The sequence below is a fragment of the Aotus nancymaae genome, unplaced genomic scaffold (assembly GCF_030222135.1).
Source record: "Aotus nancymaae isolate 86718 unplaced genomic scaffold, 86718_ANA_hifiasm-v0.15.2.pri h1tg000008l, whole genome shotgun sequence".
NCBI classification, from domain to species: Eukaryota; Metazoa; Chordata; class Mammalia; order Primates; family Aotidae; genus Aotus; species Aotus nancymaae.
In genome coordinates, this window is record NW_026988419.1 from 37,376,182 (window position 1) to 37,388,857 (window position 12,676).

The 12,676-nt window shown below is 41.7% G+C and overlaps 1 protein-coding gene across 1 annotated transcript in view; it reads left to right on the forward strand.

Annotated features, from left to right (window-relative positions):
• The first annotated feature begins 7,083 nt into the window (after window positions 1-7,083).
• Window positions 7,084-12,676, forward strand: part of STK17B (serine/threonine kinase 17b) — a 32,525-nt gene continuing 26,932 nt past the window's right edge. The window contains exon 1 of the mRNA XM_012454047.3: window positions 7,084-7,331. The gene's annotated coding sequence lies outside the window, so the exon portion shown is untranslated. The remainder of the gene's footprint in view (window positions 7,332-12,676) is intronic.

The window sequence follows — 12,676 nt, forward strand, 5'->3', positions numbered from 1 at the left end:
TGGTGTTTGCTTGCATGTCCTTCATTCTGGACTACAATATACTTCAGGCCTATCTGTATATTGTCATCCTCAGTCATAGAAGCAGCCAATTCTCCAAGGAGCTTTGATTTCTTTTCTTAGAGAATGGTAGTAGAAACTAAGACGTGAGTGCTAAGTATGCTGTTGTTTCTGAGGTGTCATTACTTTTAGGCACTGTTAGCTGACAGAGCAAGGAGCTATACATGTATATACAAACCCATGTATATATACATAACCTTCAAATATTTCTATATATAAACATCTGTATCTATATTAAGCTAAATAGGAGTTTTGACCAGATGTCTCCAACTCTGATCCATTGCCATGGCTATCATTTTAGCCCTCTCCCTTTGCATTTTTTATATACTTGCAAAGTTATTTTAACAATAAAGCAATTTTGGAATGGTAGATATGAGAAGAAACAAGAGGCTGAAAAGAACAAGGACTCCAGGAACTAGATGAGTGAAACACCCAAGAATATGTGCTCTTTTGTTCATAGCTAGTTAGTAAATAGTCACACAGTAAAAGTCTGTGTAGGCTGGGTGTGGTTGCTCATGCCTGTAATCCTGACACTTTGGGAGTCCAGGGGAAGGTAAACTGCCTGAGCTCAGGAGTTCGAGACCAGCCTGAGCAAATAGCAAAACCCCATCTCTACTACAAAGACAAAAAATACAAAAAATTAGCTGGGTGTGGGGCACACACCTGTAATCCCAGCTACTCAGGAGGCTGAGGCAGGAAAATCACTTGAGTCTGGGAGGCAGAGGTTGCAGTGAGCTGAGATTGCACCACTGCACTCCAGCCTGGGTGACAGAAAGAGACTCCATCTCAAAAAAATTTTTTTAAAAATGTCTGCATAGTAGAGGATGGACTTGAATGCTGACTCTACTCATTACTGCTTGGATGATCATGAGCAAGTATATAACTTCCATGACCCTTCGTTTTCTTATCTTTAAAGGAGGAAAATATAGCACCGTAACTCATAGGAGGATGTGAGGATTAGATGAATTAACATAAGCAACACATTTAGAACAGTGCCAGGCTCATTATTTATGAACTGTTTTTGCCATGTACACTATGGGGCAAGTACATTATCTCCATTTTACAGATGAAAAATAGAGGCACAGATCTCACAGCTAGTAAATTACAGAACCATTCTCTCATAATCTGTGACCTTTTAAGAGTTTCTGAACAGCTCTGAACTTAGTGCTTTTTCTGTAAAAGTGAAGCTATGAAATGCTGCTCTATAAATCTAAAGGTAAGGCCAACTACTAAAAAGACTCAAGAATCTTTGAATATTCTTAATGTCAGGAATACTGTGATAATCAGGAATAGTATCACTTTCCACATTACTAACGCCTTTATGCCACAAAATGGCTCAACTTTCAGAGTACTTTGGCCTTCTCGATGCTCATGGTGTCACCTTACACCAGTTGACATAAAGATCACTCCTAACAAGGGAGTTGCTGGGGATTAAAAGTTGGCTCTGCCTTATCTATACCTGCTACTGCCTGCTGTAAGAAGACTCCCTCAGTGAAGGGTTTCTGAAGCTTTACTCTTCCTTACCTGTCATGTTCCCCGGAGAATGTGATAACAGGTTGTCATTCACAGTATATGCGGTTGGTAGAGGAAGTTTCATAGCAAAGTGAAAAAGGAAGAGATTTATTAAAGAGAGCTAGTAGGCGTTACCTACTCAAATCAAACAGATGGCACCCTATATTTATACCTATATTTATTTATTTGCGCCACTTGGCATCTACTTTAACACTAGTGACTAATTTCTTCATCTCACATGGCCTGCCGGACTCCACATTTGTTGACCTTAGAGCTGCATTCTGAACCTGGGTGTCTCCACCAGATAGATTCTGAAAGGAAAAGCAGTCACCTTCCTCTCTCCTTTCCTTTACAATGACTTTTTTCCCCAATGACCCCTCCTAGCATTAACCATAAGATTTGAGGGAATCAACAGTATCTTATAAAGCCATTTGACAAATATTTACATAGGATTCACAATGTCTTGAGCATCTTGCTAGTCACAGGGTGCAGTAGTGTGCAGACAAATACAGTCCTTCTCCTTGGAGAGCTGGCAAACCACTGCTAAATAATAACAGCTTGTAGGAACGGAACCAAGGGTTTACTCTTGTTAGGCACTGTTCTTAGTATGCATTATCCCGTTTCAATCTCATGGAGGTAGCTATTATTATTATCCCCATTTTACAGATGAGAAAACTGAGGATTGCCCAAAGTCACACAACAAGAAGTGGGCAAAACTTGGATTTGAAGGCAGGGCTACACATAAGTCTTCTTTTTCTCTCTCACAGCTTCTCATGAGGTAGAACTTTAGAGCCTGATGTGTTTGTGGCTGGAGCATAGCAGCTCTTCTTCAGCTTTGCTGCAGTTTCTACTGAATATTTTGGTTTGCAAATATAAAGCATTCTCTGAAGCACAACCTTAAACAAAGTGTGGTAGACAGCTGGGAGAGGACAACTGCAGACAGAAAAATGTGGCCGGATGCTCTGGGGGCGGGTGGCAGCAATGTTCAGCCAGGTGGCTCCAAGGAGAGGAAGCAGTGACACATTGAGGTAAGAGAGCTGACAGATGAAACCACACAGACCCCAAGGCAGAGTGGAAAGAGGTGCCTTAAATCTTGTAGGGTGTGCTTTTATCAGGTTATGAAAATGCAGTTGGGATACAGGTTTGCTTTCTGTTGCCCATATCATCAGAGTGATGATTCAGATAGATTTAAAAATTATTTTATCCTGAAGTATGTCTGATGTGAAGAGGTGAAAATAACATCTTATGATTAAAAGTCAGGAGACCTAAATTATTGTTCAGAAATGCACTACCTAGTTTAGGTGTGTGAACTTTTGCAAGTCCCCTAACTTCTCTCAATGTAGATTTCTTCCTTTCTAAAACAAAGGATTGGGTTACTGAACCACAAGAATTTTTCTACTCTCAGACTGCTCTGATTGTCTCTAGCACTGGAAATTCAGACACAATTAGAAGGCATGTTTCTAGCCCTTTAGACCTACAGTGACTAACTCAGTAGCCACACGTGGCCATGCAACACTTGAGATGTGGCTAACATGACTAAATTTTCAAATTTATTTCATTGTCATTAAATTTAAATTAAGAAACTGGTACTGTATTTAGTTATTGAAAATTTTTATTTATTTTTGAGACAGAGTCTTGCTCTGTCATCCAGGCTGGAGTGCAGTGGTGTGATCTCGACTGACTACAACCTCCACCTCCTGGGTTCAAGTGATTCTCAGCCTCAAGCTACCAAGTTGCTAGGATTACAGGCACCTGCCACCATGTCTGGCTAATTTTTGTATTTTTAATAGAGATGGGGGTTTCACCATGTTGGCCAAGCTGGTCTTGAACTCCTGACCTCAGATGATCTGCCTGCGTCAGCCTCTCAAAGTGCTGGGGTAACAGGCATGAGTCACTGCACCTGGCGTGAAAAACTTTAGTATGTTCAAAACAACTTAGGAATGTGAATCCGCTTTTTGCAACAGTAAATTTTGTAAAATCTAAATACAGATCAAGTGTTTCCGATGAAAATTTGGCATCTGAATTGGGACATGCTGTAAGTATAAAATACACACCAGATTTAAGACAACATTAAAAAAGGAAGTAAAATGTCTCAATAATTTTTATGTTGATTACATGTTGAAACAACGTTTTAGAAATATTGGGTTAAATAAAATAAATTGTTAAAGTTAATTTTATCTGTGTTTACTTTTAAAAATGTAACTACTAAAACATTCACCAATGGGTGTGGCATTTCTTTTGGACAGCTTTTACAGGACAGGTTATACTCTGTAAACTGCAGTAAGTGGTTGGATTGGCACACTGGCTCTAGTTGATCGTAGATGTTTGGGAGAGGAAAACTGTCACCCTTTAAGGAAGACATTTGTACTCTCATCAGACAAAACTTGCCCCAATTACCTTTGCCAATAGTGTTTCAAGAGAGCCAGGGGATATGAGGTATCTTAGAGTCTCTCTGGTTCTTAATGCTTCTAAAATTGCAATGTGCTGTAGACACCATGGGTAAATGCACTGTGACATCTCCATCTGAGTATAGTTGGTATTCGTACCTCCAGAGAAGGCATCTGTTTGGAGGAGCCTGTCTCCATTCAATGAGCACCCCTGTTGGGTGGAGAGGTTTAAGCCATGCCCCTTCAGAGGCTCTTGGCCTTGCCTATGTCTGGCTACCCTTAGCCTGGCCACAGGTTTCCGGTGTATTCAGTTCTAGACAGGTAGTAGAGCTTGTTTTGCTCTTTCTGCATGAATTCTTTAGAAGGAGGGTGTGTCAGTGGCAAGAATTTTGAGTTTGAGGCCTTCCTCTCAGTGCAAAACCCTCCTTTTCTGCATCTATAGGGAGTAAACATGGAACTGGTGAGAATCACTTTCCCTGATCATCATGTGGTCAGTACGTGGTGACTGACTTGGTGTGACTGGAGAAGGTCCCTTCCCTGGACAGAATATGGTGATTTGCCGTGGCATTATCAGAGAGGACCCACATCCCTGGCCACATGTGGTAAGCTACTTGCAGTGACTGGGAAGGATCGTCACTCCCAATCAGTGTGTGATTACTAACCTGGAGTGATCCGGGAGGACCACTGTATTTCTTTGCTCAGGCTGCCATAACCAATACCACAGAGTGGACAGCTTAAACAGCAGAAATTTATTTTGTCACAGTTCTGGAGGCTAGAGTTTGTTGATACAGATATCAGCAGGTCTCGTTTCTTCAGAGGCCTGTGCTTTCTTTGCAGATGGCCACCTTCTTGTTATGTCCTCACATGGTTGTCCCTTAGTCAGTGTTGTATGTGTCCTAATTTCTTCTTATCAGGACACTGGTCATATTGGATCAGGGACCACTAATATTACCTCATTTTACCTTGATTACCTCTTTAAAGGCCCTGTCTCCACATGTGATCATACTCTGAGTTCCTGAGGGTTAGAATTTTAACATATGAACTGGAAAAGGACACAATTGAGCCCCTAACAACCACCATCCCTGGTTGGAATGTGTCATTCAAGGATGGTCAACTTAATGAACTGTGTGGTCAAAGGCAATGACCACAGAATGACCATCAGGTCACCTGGAGATTTCCTACTCAAGGGAATGGGAGCAAGAACGTACATCTCTGACATGGTTATGAATGAGTTTAGGTAAATCAGGTGGATGGAGGAATGTGCTGACTTCTGAATTTTCCTGCAAGGCCACAGATGTACTGTTTCCTCCTCAGCACCAGGAATTCCTTGTTACTTGAACCACAGTGCCTGAGACCAAGTAAGTGCAGTTGAATGTCCTTTGGACAGTGTGATAAATCCTAGTTAATGAATCTGACATCAGGCACAAGGGTTAACAATCTATTTAGGGTCATAAAAGAAACACAAACTATCAACCCTGCACCAAAGAACACGAGGCAGAGGTGATCAGGCTGGAAATAAAAAGTAGGAATCAGCAGAGTTCTGATTCCTGAAGAAGGTAATCTTCTTAAAGTCGGAAACTGATGAACAGGTGTGGATGAGGAGGAAGGTGAAAACCTGGAGCTAAGGCAGAAGCAGGAAAATGCATCTGATGACAATACCTCTAGGAGGGTGGCTGGTTACAGCAGAGGTATTGTGACCAAGAAGACTGGCTTCAAGTGACAGAGAGAGAAAAGTCTGTGTCTAGGTGTGAAGTGATGTGGGACTGGATTGGTGACAGAGGGGAGGATGAGGTGAGTGCAAGAAGATTGCTAAAGGCTGGCAATTGATCAAATGTTGAAAGTAAGGAGGTCCAAAGTTAAACACACAACCCCAAAACCTACCACGGTGATGTAATCCTTTGACCCCCACAAGAGGTTACTAGTTTTGGTACTGGTGCTGAGTCCTCTGGAATCCAACACCTATGTTCATGAAAGAAAAGATGGGCCCAGTCTCATCGCTTACTTAGACTTCAGATTCTTAGACTTCAGAAAAGTTAATTCCAGTGTGTGGGATTTTGTTTATTTTCATCCTAACTTTAAGCTTCTTTAGTCAGCCCAATTGTTAGCAATAAGAAATTAGCTAGATGGAAGCAATGTTCTCCACCTGACAAGCTTTAGGGGCAAGATATTATTAAACTGGGAGGAGGAGTCAACGTAAGTAAAAACAAACAGACTTCATAAAAGGGCTGTGATACATTCTATGCCTTTATCTTGGGGAAAATGCAGTGGGAAAAGGAAACAGCTAGCTTAACAGGAATTTGCTTGGCTTAGTGGGATAGAACATGAAAATCTCAACTTTCCATGTTAACTGAGTATTAAAAGCAAGAGGACGCCGCTCCCAGTATCTTTTCCCAAGTTTTCTGCAATTATCGTAAATGTTCTCTGAAAGCAATCCTAGATTACATAACTAATCCCATATATGTATGTGTATATGTGTACCCTATATATAAAAACTAGGATTATATATCTATGTAAAACAATCGTGTCTTGCACAGAACTTTAGCAATGGCGTCTAGATTCCGTAAATCCCCATCAGATGTCGAAGCTCCGAGGAACCTCTGCCAAGTTGTAGCAAACTGGGTTCTCCACTTAGAGGTTAAGGTTCAAGTCCTAAGAAAGATGCCAGGGAAAGGTCAGAAAATAGGTCTTTGGTAGTCACTGAAGTATGGTAAGCAGGCAGCTGGGACGAATTTTGGGGCTTCTCCCTCAGATATTCACACCTCTAGAACTGACCTCTCTGAAGGTGGGAAGCAGTACACCCAACAGGAGTTCCAGCCCCGCGCGCCGCCTGGGCACCGCCGCCTCCTCCGCCTGGGCACCGCCGCCTCCTCCGCCCCTCCCTCACGGCCGCCGCCGACCGCCCCACCTGCGCCGCCGCGCCGCCCCGCCCCGCCTCCGGCCCGCCCGGCGCCGCACCCTCTCACCGCCGGGCCGGGCCCCGCCCCGCACACGCGCCCGGGGCCGACGCCCCGCCCCACCCCGCCCGTCACGTGACAAACCCACCCTCCGAGCGCGCTCCGATTGGCTCTCCCTACCTAGGGGGAGGGATATGGCGAACGCAGCTGCCCCAGACGCGGCTGCAGTTTTCAAACCTCAACTGTAAGCCTCGGTCGCCGTCTCCGCTGCCGTCGCCGGGAGTTACCTCACCGAGAGCCCGGTCACAACTGTCGGCCCTTGTTTGGAAAAGTAAAAGTGGATCCTGTCACGCTCGGAGCTCCCTGGCGCCTGGCCCAGCTGGAGCTAGAGAACTCGTCCTGTGGCGGCCCCCGTCGTGGGGCGGGACAGCAGCCCCCCTCGGAGGGGGCAGCCCCCGGAAAATCTAAGGCGGCCGGAGCGGTCAGTGTCCTGCGGGATTGACGGGTGGGCTCGGGGCTGCGACGGAACCAGCCCCCTCGGTCAGAGACCTCGAACGTGAGGAAGGAGGACCCAAGAAGGGTTTAGGCAGTACGGTCGGGTCCGGGATCCCATCGGATCCGCGGCTTGGTTGAGAGGGTCTCGTTCGCTGCCGCCCCTCAGGTGGAGGATTGCTGCTGGCGCCTTTCCGCTTTGCTGCTGGAGTGCCGGTTCCCTGGGGTTCGGCGCGGGGGGTGGCCGGCGGTCCTCCCACCACCCTCCTCAGCCCGAGGCGCGTGTCTATGTCTATACGTGTTCGTGTGTCCGCGTGCGCCCTCCACTCGGCCGGCCCGGGCTGTCCCCGGGTCGCGCCAGGCAGGACCCCCTTCGTGGCGGGCCGGCGCCGGTCCCTTCCACAGCGCGGCCACGCGGTCCTCCGAGCCTCTCCCGAGTCCCAGCTGCGGCGTCGGCACGGGGCGCGTTCCTTTCGGGACTCGTGGAAGCGTCCAGCTACTAGCTGCCTTTCCTCTAGAGAAAGTTCTCGCTCATCTTGTGGGACGTTTTCAGTTACCGCTTGGGAACAGTGTTTTAAAACCAGCGAGAGAGCACGACAGGCTACAGCTGTTTCCGTGATTTTCAGCGATCTGATTTTTACTTTGTTGCTTTGTAACCCACTTAGTGTGCACGACTCATCCCCAAACTATACGACTACAGGATGCCAACGATTTTTGACATTTACCCAGGCTCTTTGTTTTATTGTAGGGAAAAGCGCTTCATTTGAATTCCGTCCGAGGGAGAAGTAGAGACAAAGTTGAAAGAGGCTTTATGGCAGCTGGTAGCTGGCATTAGTTTCTGTCTGGACTAGAAGCTCTCTGACATCAATTTGCAAATTGGAATTAAGAAAAAAAAATACGTTTTTAAAACCAATCATACTGATCAGATTTCACTAATATTTAAACACATGAGGACTGTGTATCACATTCACCGGTTGGTTGTTTTGTCGACGTAATGTTTACATCCCTGGTGCTAATAATGATAAGCTGAACCTTACTAGGGACGTTTGACGTGGTGTGGCCACTTGACGTTTTCAAGTCTATGAGAATGTTTGCACGGAGACAGCATAGCCCTGTAGAAATGAGTGGCAGCATATGTAACCTGGCATTTTGAACCTAGGAGCACAATTTTATTACATGAAAATATAATAAACCTACTTTTTTGTTGATAACACTATTTTTTAGTTTTATGCTGAACTGTTTAGAAGAAGTTTTAAACAACTTCTGAAGTACTTATTTTAATTATATTTTATTTTAATTTTTATGTTTTTGAGACAGAATCTCACTCTGTCACCAAGGCTGGAGCACAGTAGCGCGATCTCTGCTCACTGCAGCCTCCGCCTCCCAGATGCAAGTGATTCTCCTGCCTCAGCCTCCGGAGTAGCCAGGATTACAGGCGTGCATGCCCCACCCCTTCTAATTTTTGTATTTTTAGTGGAGACGGGGTTTCGTCATGTTGGCTAGGCTGTTACCGAACTCCTGACCTCAGGTGATCCACCTGCCTCGGCCTCCCCAAGTGCTGGAATTACAGGCGTGAGCCACTGTGCCCGGCCTGAAGTGCTTATTTTATAAATATCAGACCATATACCTGTAAGATTGTGTATTTTTTTTTAACTGGTTCATAGAAGCAGTGCAAAAGTTTTAGTCTGTCTTGTCTCTCGGATCCTCCTCTGAGCAGATGCTCAATTAATTTTTTTCTAATATCTTAATAATTGGTAGTATAAATAGGTGTTTTATTTTTGAGATACATATTAGACATTTTGGATCATTTTTTAAAGTAGGGATCCAAAATTGAGGTTAAATATATTTGCTTACATGGCAAGACTTTTTAAAAGTAGAATTTCTGTAATTGAAAACTGTCATTTTTTTGTGTGTGTATAGAATGGTTACAGTTTCTCTTGGGATCATTGATTAGTGAATAACAATTTGGTTAAGATAGAATCTGTTTTTTAGGAAGGTGGAGACTTGACTAATCACTGTGTTAGCATATGAGTAACAAATTTGAAGAAGATACAGGCATTTTTATGGCGGACGTTTCTAATCAGATTATTTTTAAGCTTGCACTGTTTTACTGTTGTTAGGTGAGCATTTTAACATGTGTTAAAGCTCTTTGGTAATTATAAGGTAGAATTTCCTTATCAGAATATTTGTTTTAATATTAGAGACCCAATTAAAAAATCAAGGAAATCAATTAACACTTAATCCAGAAATTGTCTTAAAATTGCATGCGTAGTATATTGTCTCATTTTCTGTATGTGAGATTGGCAGTTAAGAATAGTATTCCTAGACTTACTACTTTTAAAAGATACTGATTGATTCTTCTTTTTATAAAGAATTCTTTTGCACTGTATGGGTATTTGTTTTGTCAGGAACGTTAGCAATCATTTACTATCTTTCCACTTAGGAAAACTTCAAATGTCAGTTGCTTTAGTTTTTCATAATATTGATGACAAAATTCAATGATTTTATATTTAAGTACTGTGGTTTGTATTCTATGATGGACTGTTATAAAAGGCTATTTCTTTGAATATTTCAATTAAGAAATGTTCCTACAAATTAAGTTACAAGCAGGTATTTTATCTAAATATGTTGTAATGTTGCAGTTTTCAAGGCATACTTTATTGAAAGTTTTTTCTTGGCCCAGTGCAGTGGCTCATGCCTCTAATCCCAGCACTTTGGGAGGCTGAGGCAGGTGGATCACGAGGTCAGGAGATCGAGACCATCCTGGCCAACATGATGAAACCCCATCTCTACTAAAAATACAAAAATTAGCCAGGTGTGATGATGAGCGCCCATAGTCCCAGCTACTCGGAAACTGAGGCAGGAGAGTCACTTGAACCTTGGAGGTGGAGGTTGCAGTGAGCCGAGATCATGCCACTGCACTTCAGCTTGGCAACAAAGCAAGACTTAGTCTCAAAAAAAAAAAAAAGTTTTTTCTTTTATTATCTTTTTTCCAGAACATTTAACCTCAAACTTCAGGGCCATTTAAAACATGTAAATTAGTCAGTTTCTTTTAATATTTATATGCATTATATTTTGGTTCATCCCTGACCATTTGCAATTACTCCAAAAGAGGGCGTATTTATACTCTAAGCATTGAAAATTTTTAACAGTGAGATGATAATTTCCTCTTTAATCCTTAAAGGATCAGATTCCATTTTGCATTGTAATAGTTATTGAATAAACAGTACCTCAGTGGTGCCATTAAGTAAACAATAATTTATTTTACAACAGAAACCCAATTTTCCATCTTGTGAATGACAAGCACCATGCATTTGTTGCCAACCCCCCACTGCCCCCCACTCTATTTCCGTTTTTCAACATCTTATCCTGGTTCACAATTACAGGGTTTAATTCTTTCTTTGGAGATGGGAAGAAACAGCATTAGGCCTTAGGGTCTTGGCACAGAATAAGCCTAGAGTCATTGCCTGACACTTTAGCCCTGGGATAGTTATACTAGAATGGTTAGATTAGAGTTGTTTAGCTGACTTCCTATTGTGATTTTTAGATAATTAAATTTATGAATTATATTTTCTGTTGAATATTTTTTTGAAAACAAAACCTGTTAGCAGAATACATATAAGGAATATAATCTCTTCCTTGAAACTGAGAATCATCATCGTTTCCATCTTGATACCAACATTTCTAATCAGTGACCAATTAAAAATGAATACTTCTGCCACACCTTTACTTTTGATGGATGCTAAATCTCTAATTTTTCAGTTTCCTAGGGAAAGCTTGGTAGCAGCAAATGCCTCCATAGAAAGGAGTTTCTTCCCTTACAATCTTGTGGCTTTCTTTGCTTCCCATTGCCTTTCCAGTTTACTTCATGAAGATCTAGACTTATCAGTGAAATCTTCATAGGATACTTACCTGAATTTTCTGAATTTTGGTGGCTCTTAAAATAGTGATGTTCTTAACTGCAGTAGGTATTTGTATTAGTAGCTTGTATTAAAAACGAGTGGCCTCCTTGTCTGAAAATGGGTAAAAACAAAATAAACAATCTTTTGACATTACATTATAGTATATGACAAAATAATTTTATCTGTGTTTCCAGACTTTGTGGCTACCATGTTTAGAACTTATATTATCTAAATGCAATTTCAAATAGCTACTTTATTTAGCCCAAATATTGAATTAAGCAGAAACTACCTGCAATCAGAGCTCCAGTACTGTAAATTCAAGATGGATCTCAAGTTCTCCTAACCCCTTGAAGACATGAGATGTACCTACTAATTCTTTTCACTATATCTCATAATTCTTACAATTCAGTTCATCCACATTTTAAAAATTCCTACCAGGTGACAGATACCACGGTGGTTGCTTAGGCACAAAAGTAAAAGGATGCTGCCCTTTAAACACTAAACAGAATTGCAATCTAACATACTACATTTTGAGGTAAAGAAGTATGCCAAGGGTCCTTTTATTTGAAGCATAAAGGAGAAGCATTTAAATCAACCTGTGGTTTTTTGGCAAAGCTTCCTGGGGGAGAGGCCATTCTGTATTGACTTATGAAGGATGTATAAGAAGAGTTAGCCATTTAAGGAAAGTAGAAAGGCTTTTTCAGGCAGAGAAGTATAATAAAGATGTGGTGGCAAAATATGAAATACGAGTGTGGCAGGAAGTGTAGGTGGTGTATGCTTGACCTCAGAGACCTTTATGTGTCATGCTGTAAGGACTTGAAAGCTTGTGGATACTGGGGAGCTAATGAAGGAATCAAAATAGACAATTTGATTCTCTAAATGTCTTTATTATTATATATTCTATTTTTAAAAAAATTTATTTGATAATTTTGAAATAAATATGATAAATACTTTTTAAAATAGAGCTAGAGGTTTATAGAGATTGTCTTGCTTTTGATCACATCACACTTGCTTTCTCCATTCAAGTAAGTGAAGGCCCAGATCAAGCCTAACATTTCCTTCTGTTCTTCCTTCACTGATCTACTTCTAAATTCATATTTTAATTGTTATAATAAGAATTAATGAAAAAAATCTTTAAAAATAAATGAGATGCCATTATTTTTAATAGTACTGTGTAATTGAAAACTTAATTGTGTCTTCTATCACACTTTTCATAGCATCTAATTGTGCCTATAATTGTGTATACACATGCATGCAAATTTACTTATCAGGTCCCTTAAGATTTTTTTTTTAAACTTGTATAACCTGATAAAATGTTATGAAATGGATTTCAAGTGGAATGAGACATATTGGTAATTTAGAATCAGTTATAGGTAGATGAAGTGTGGTAGAAGACAAGAAAAGTTCTGGGAATCGTTGGCGTTAAAGAGAA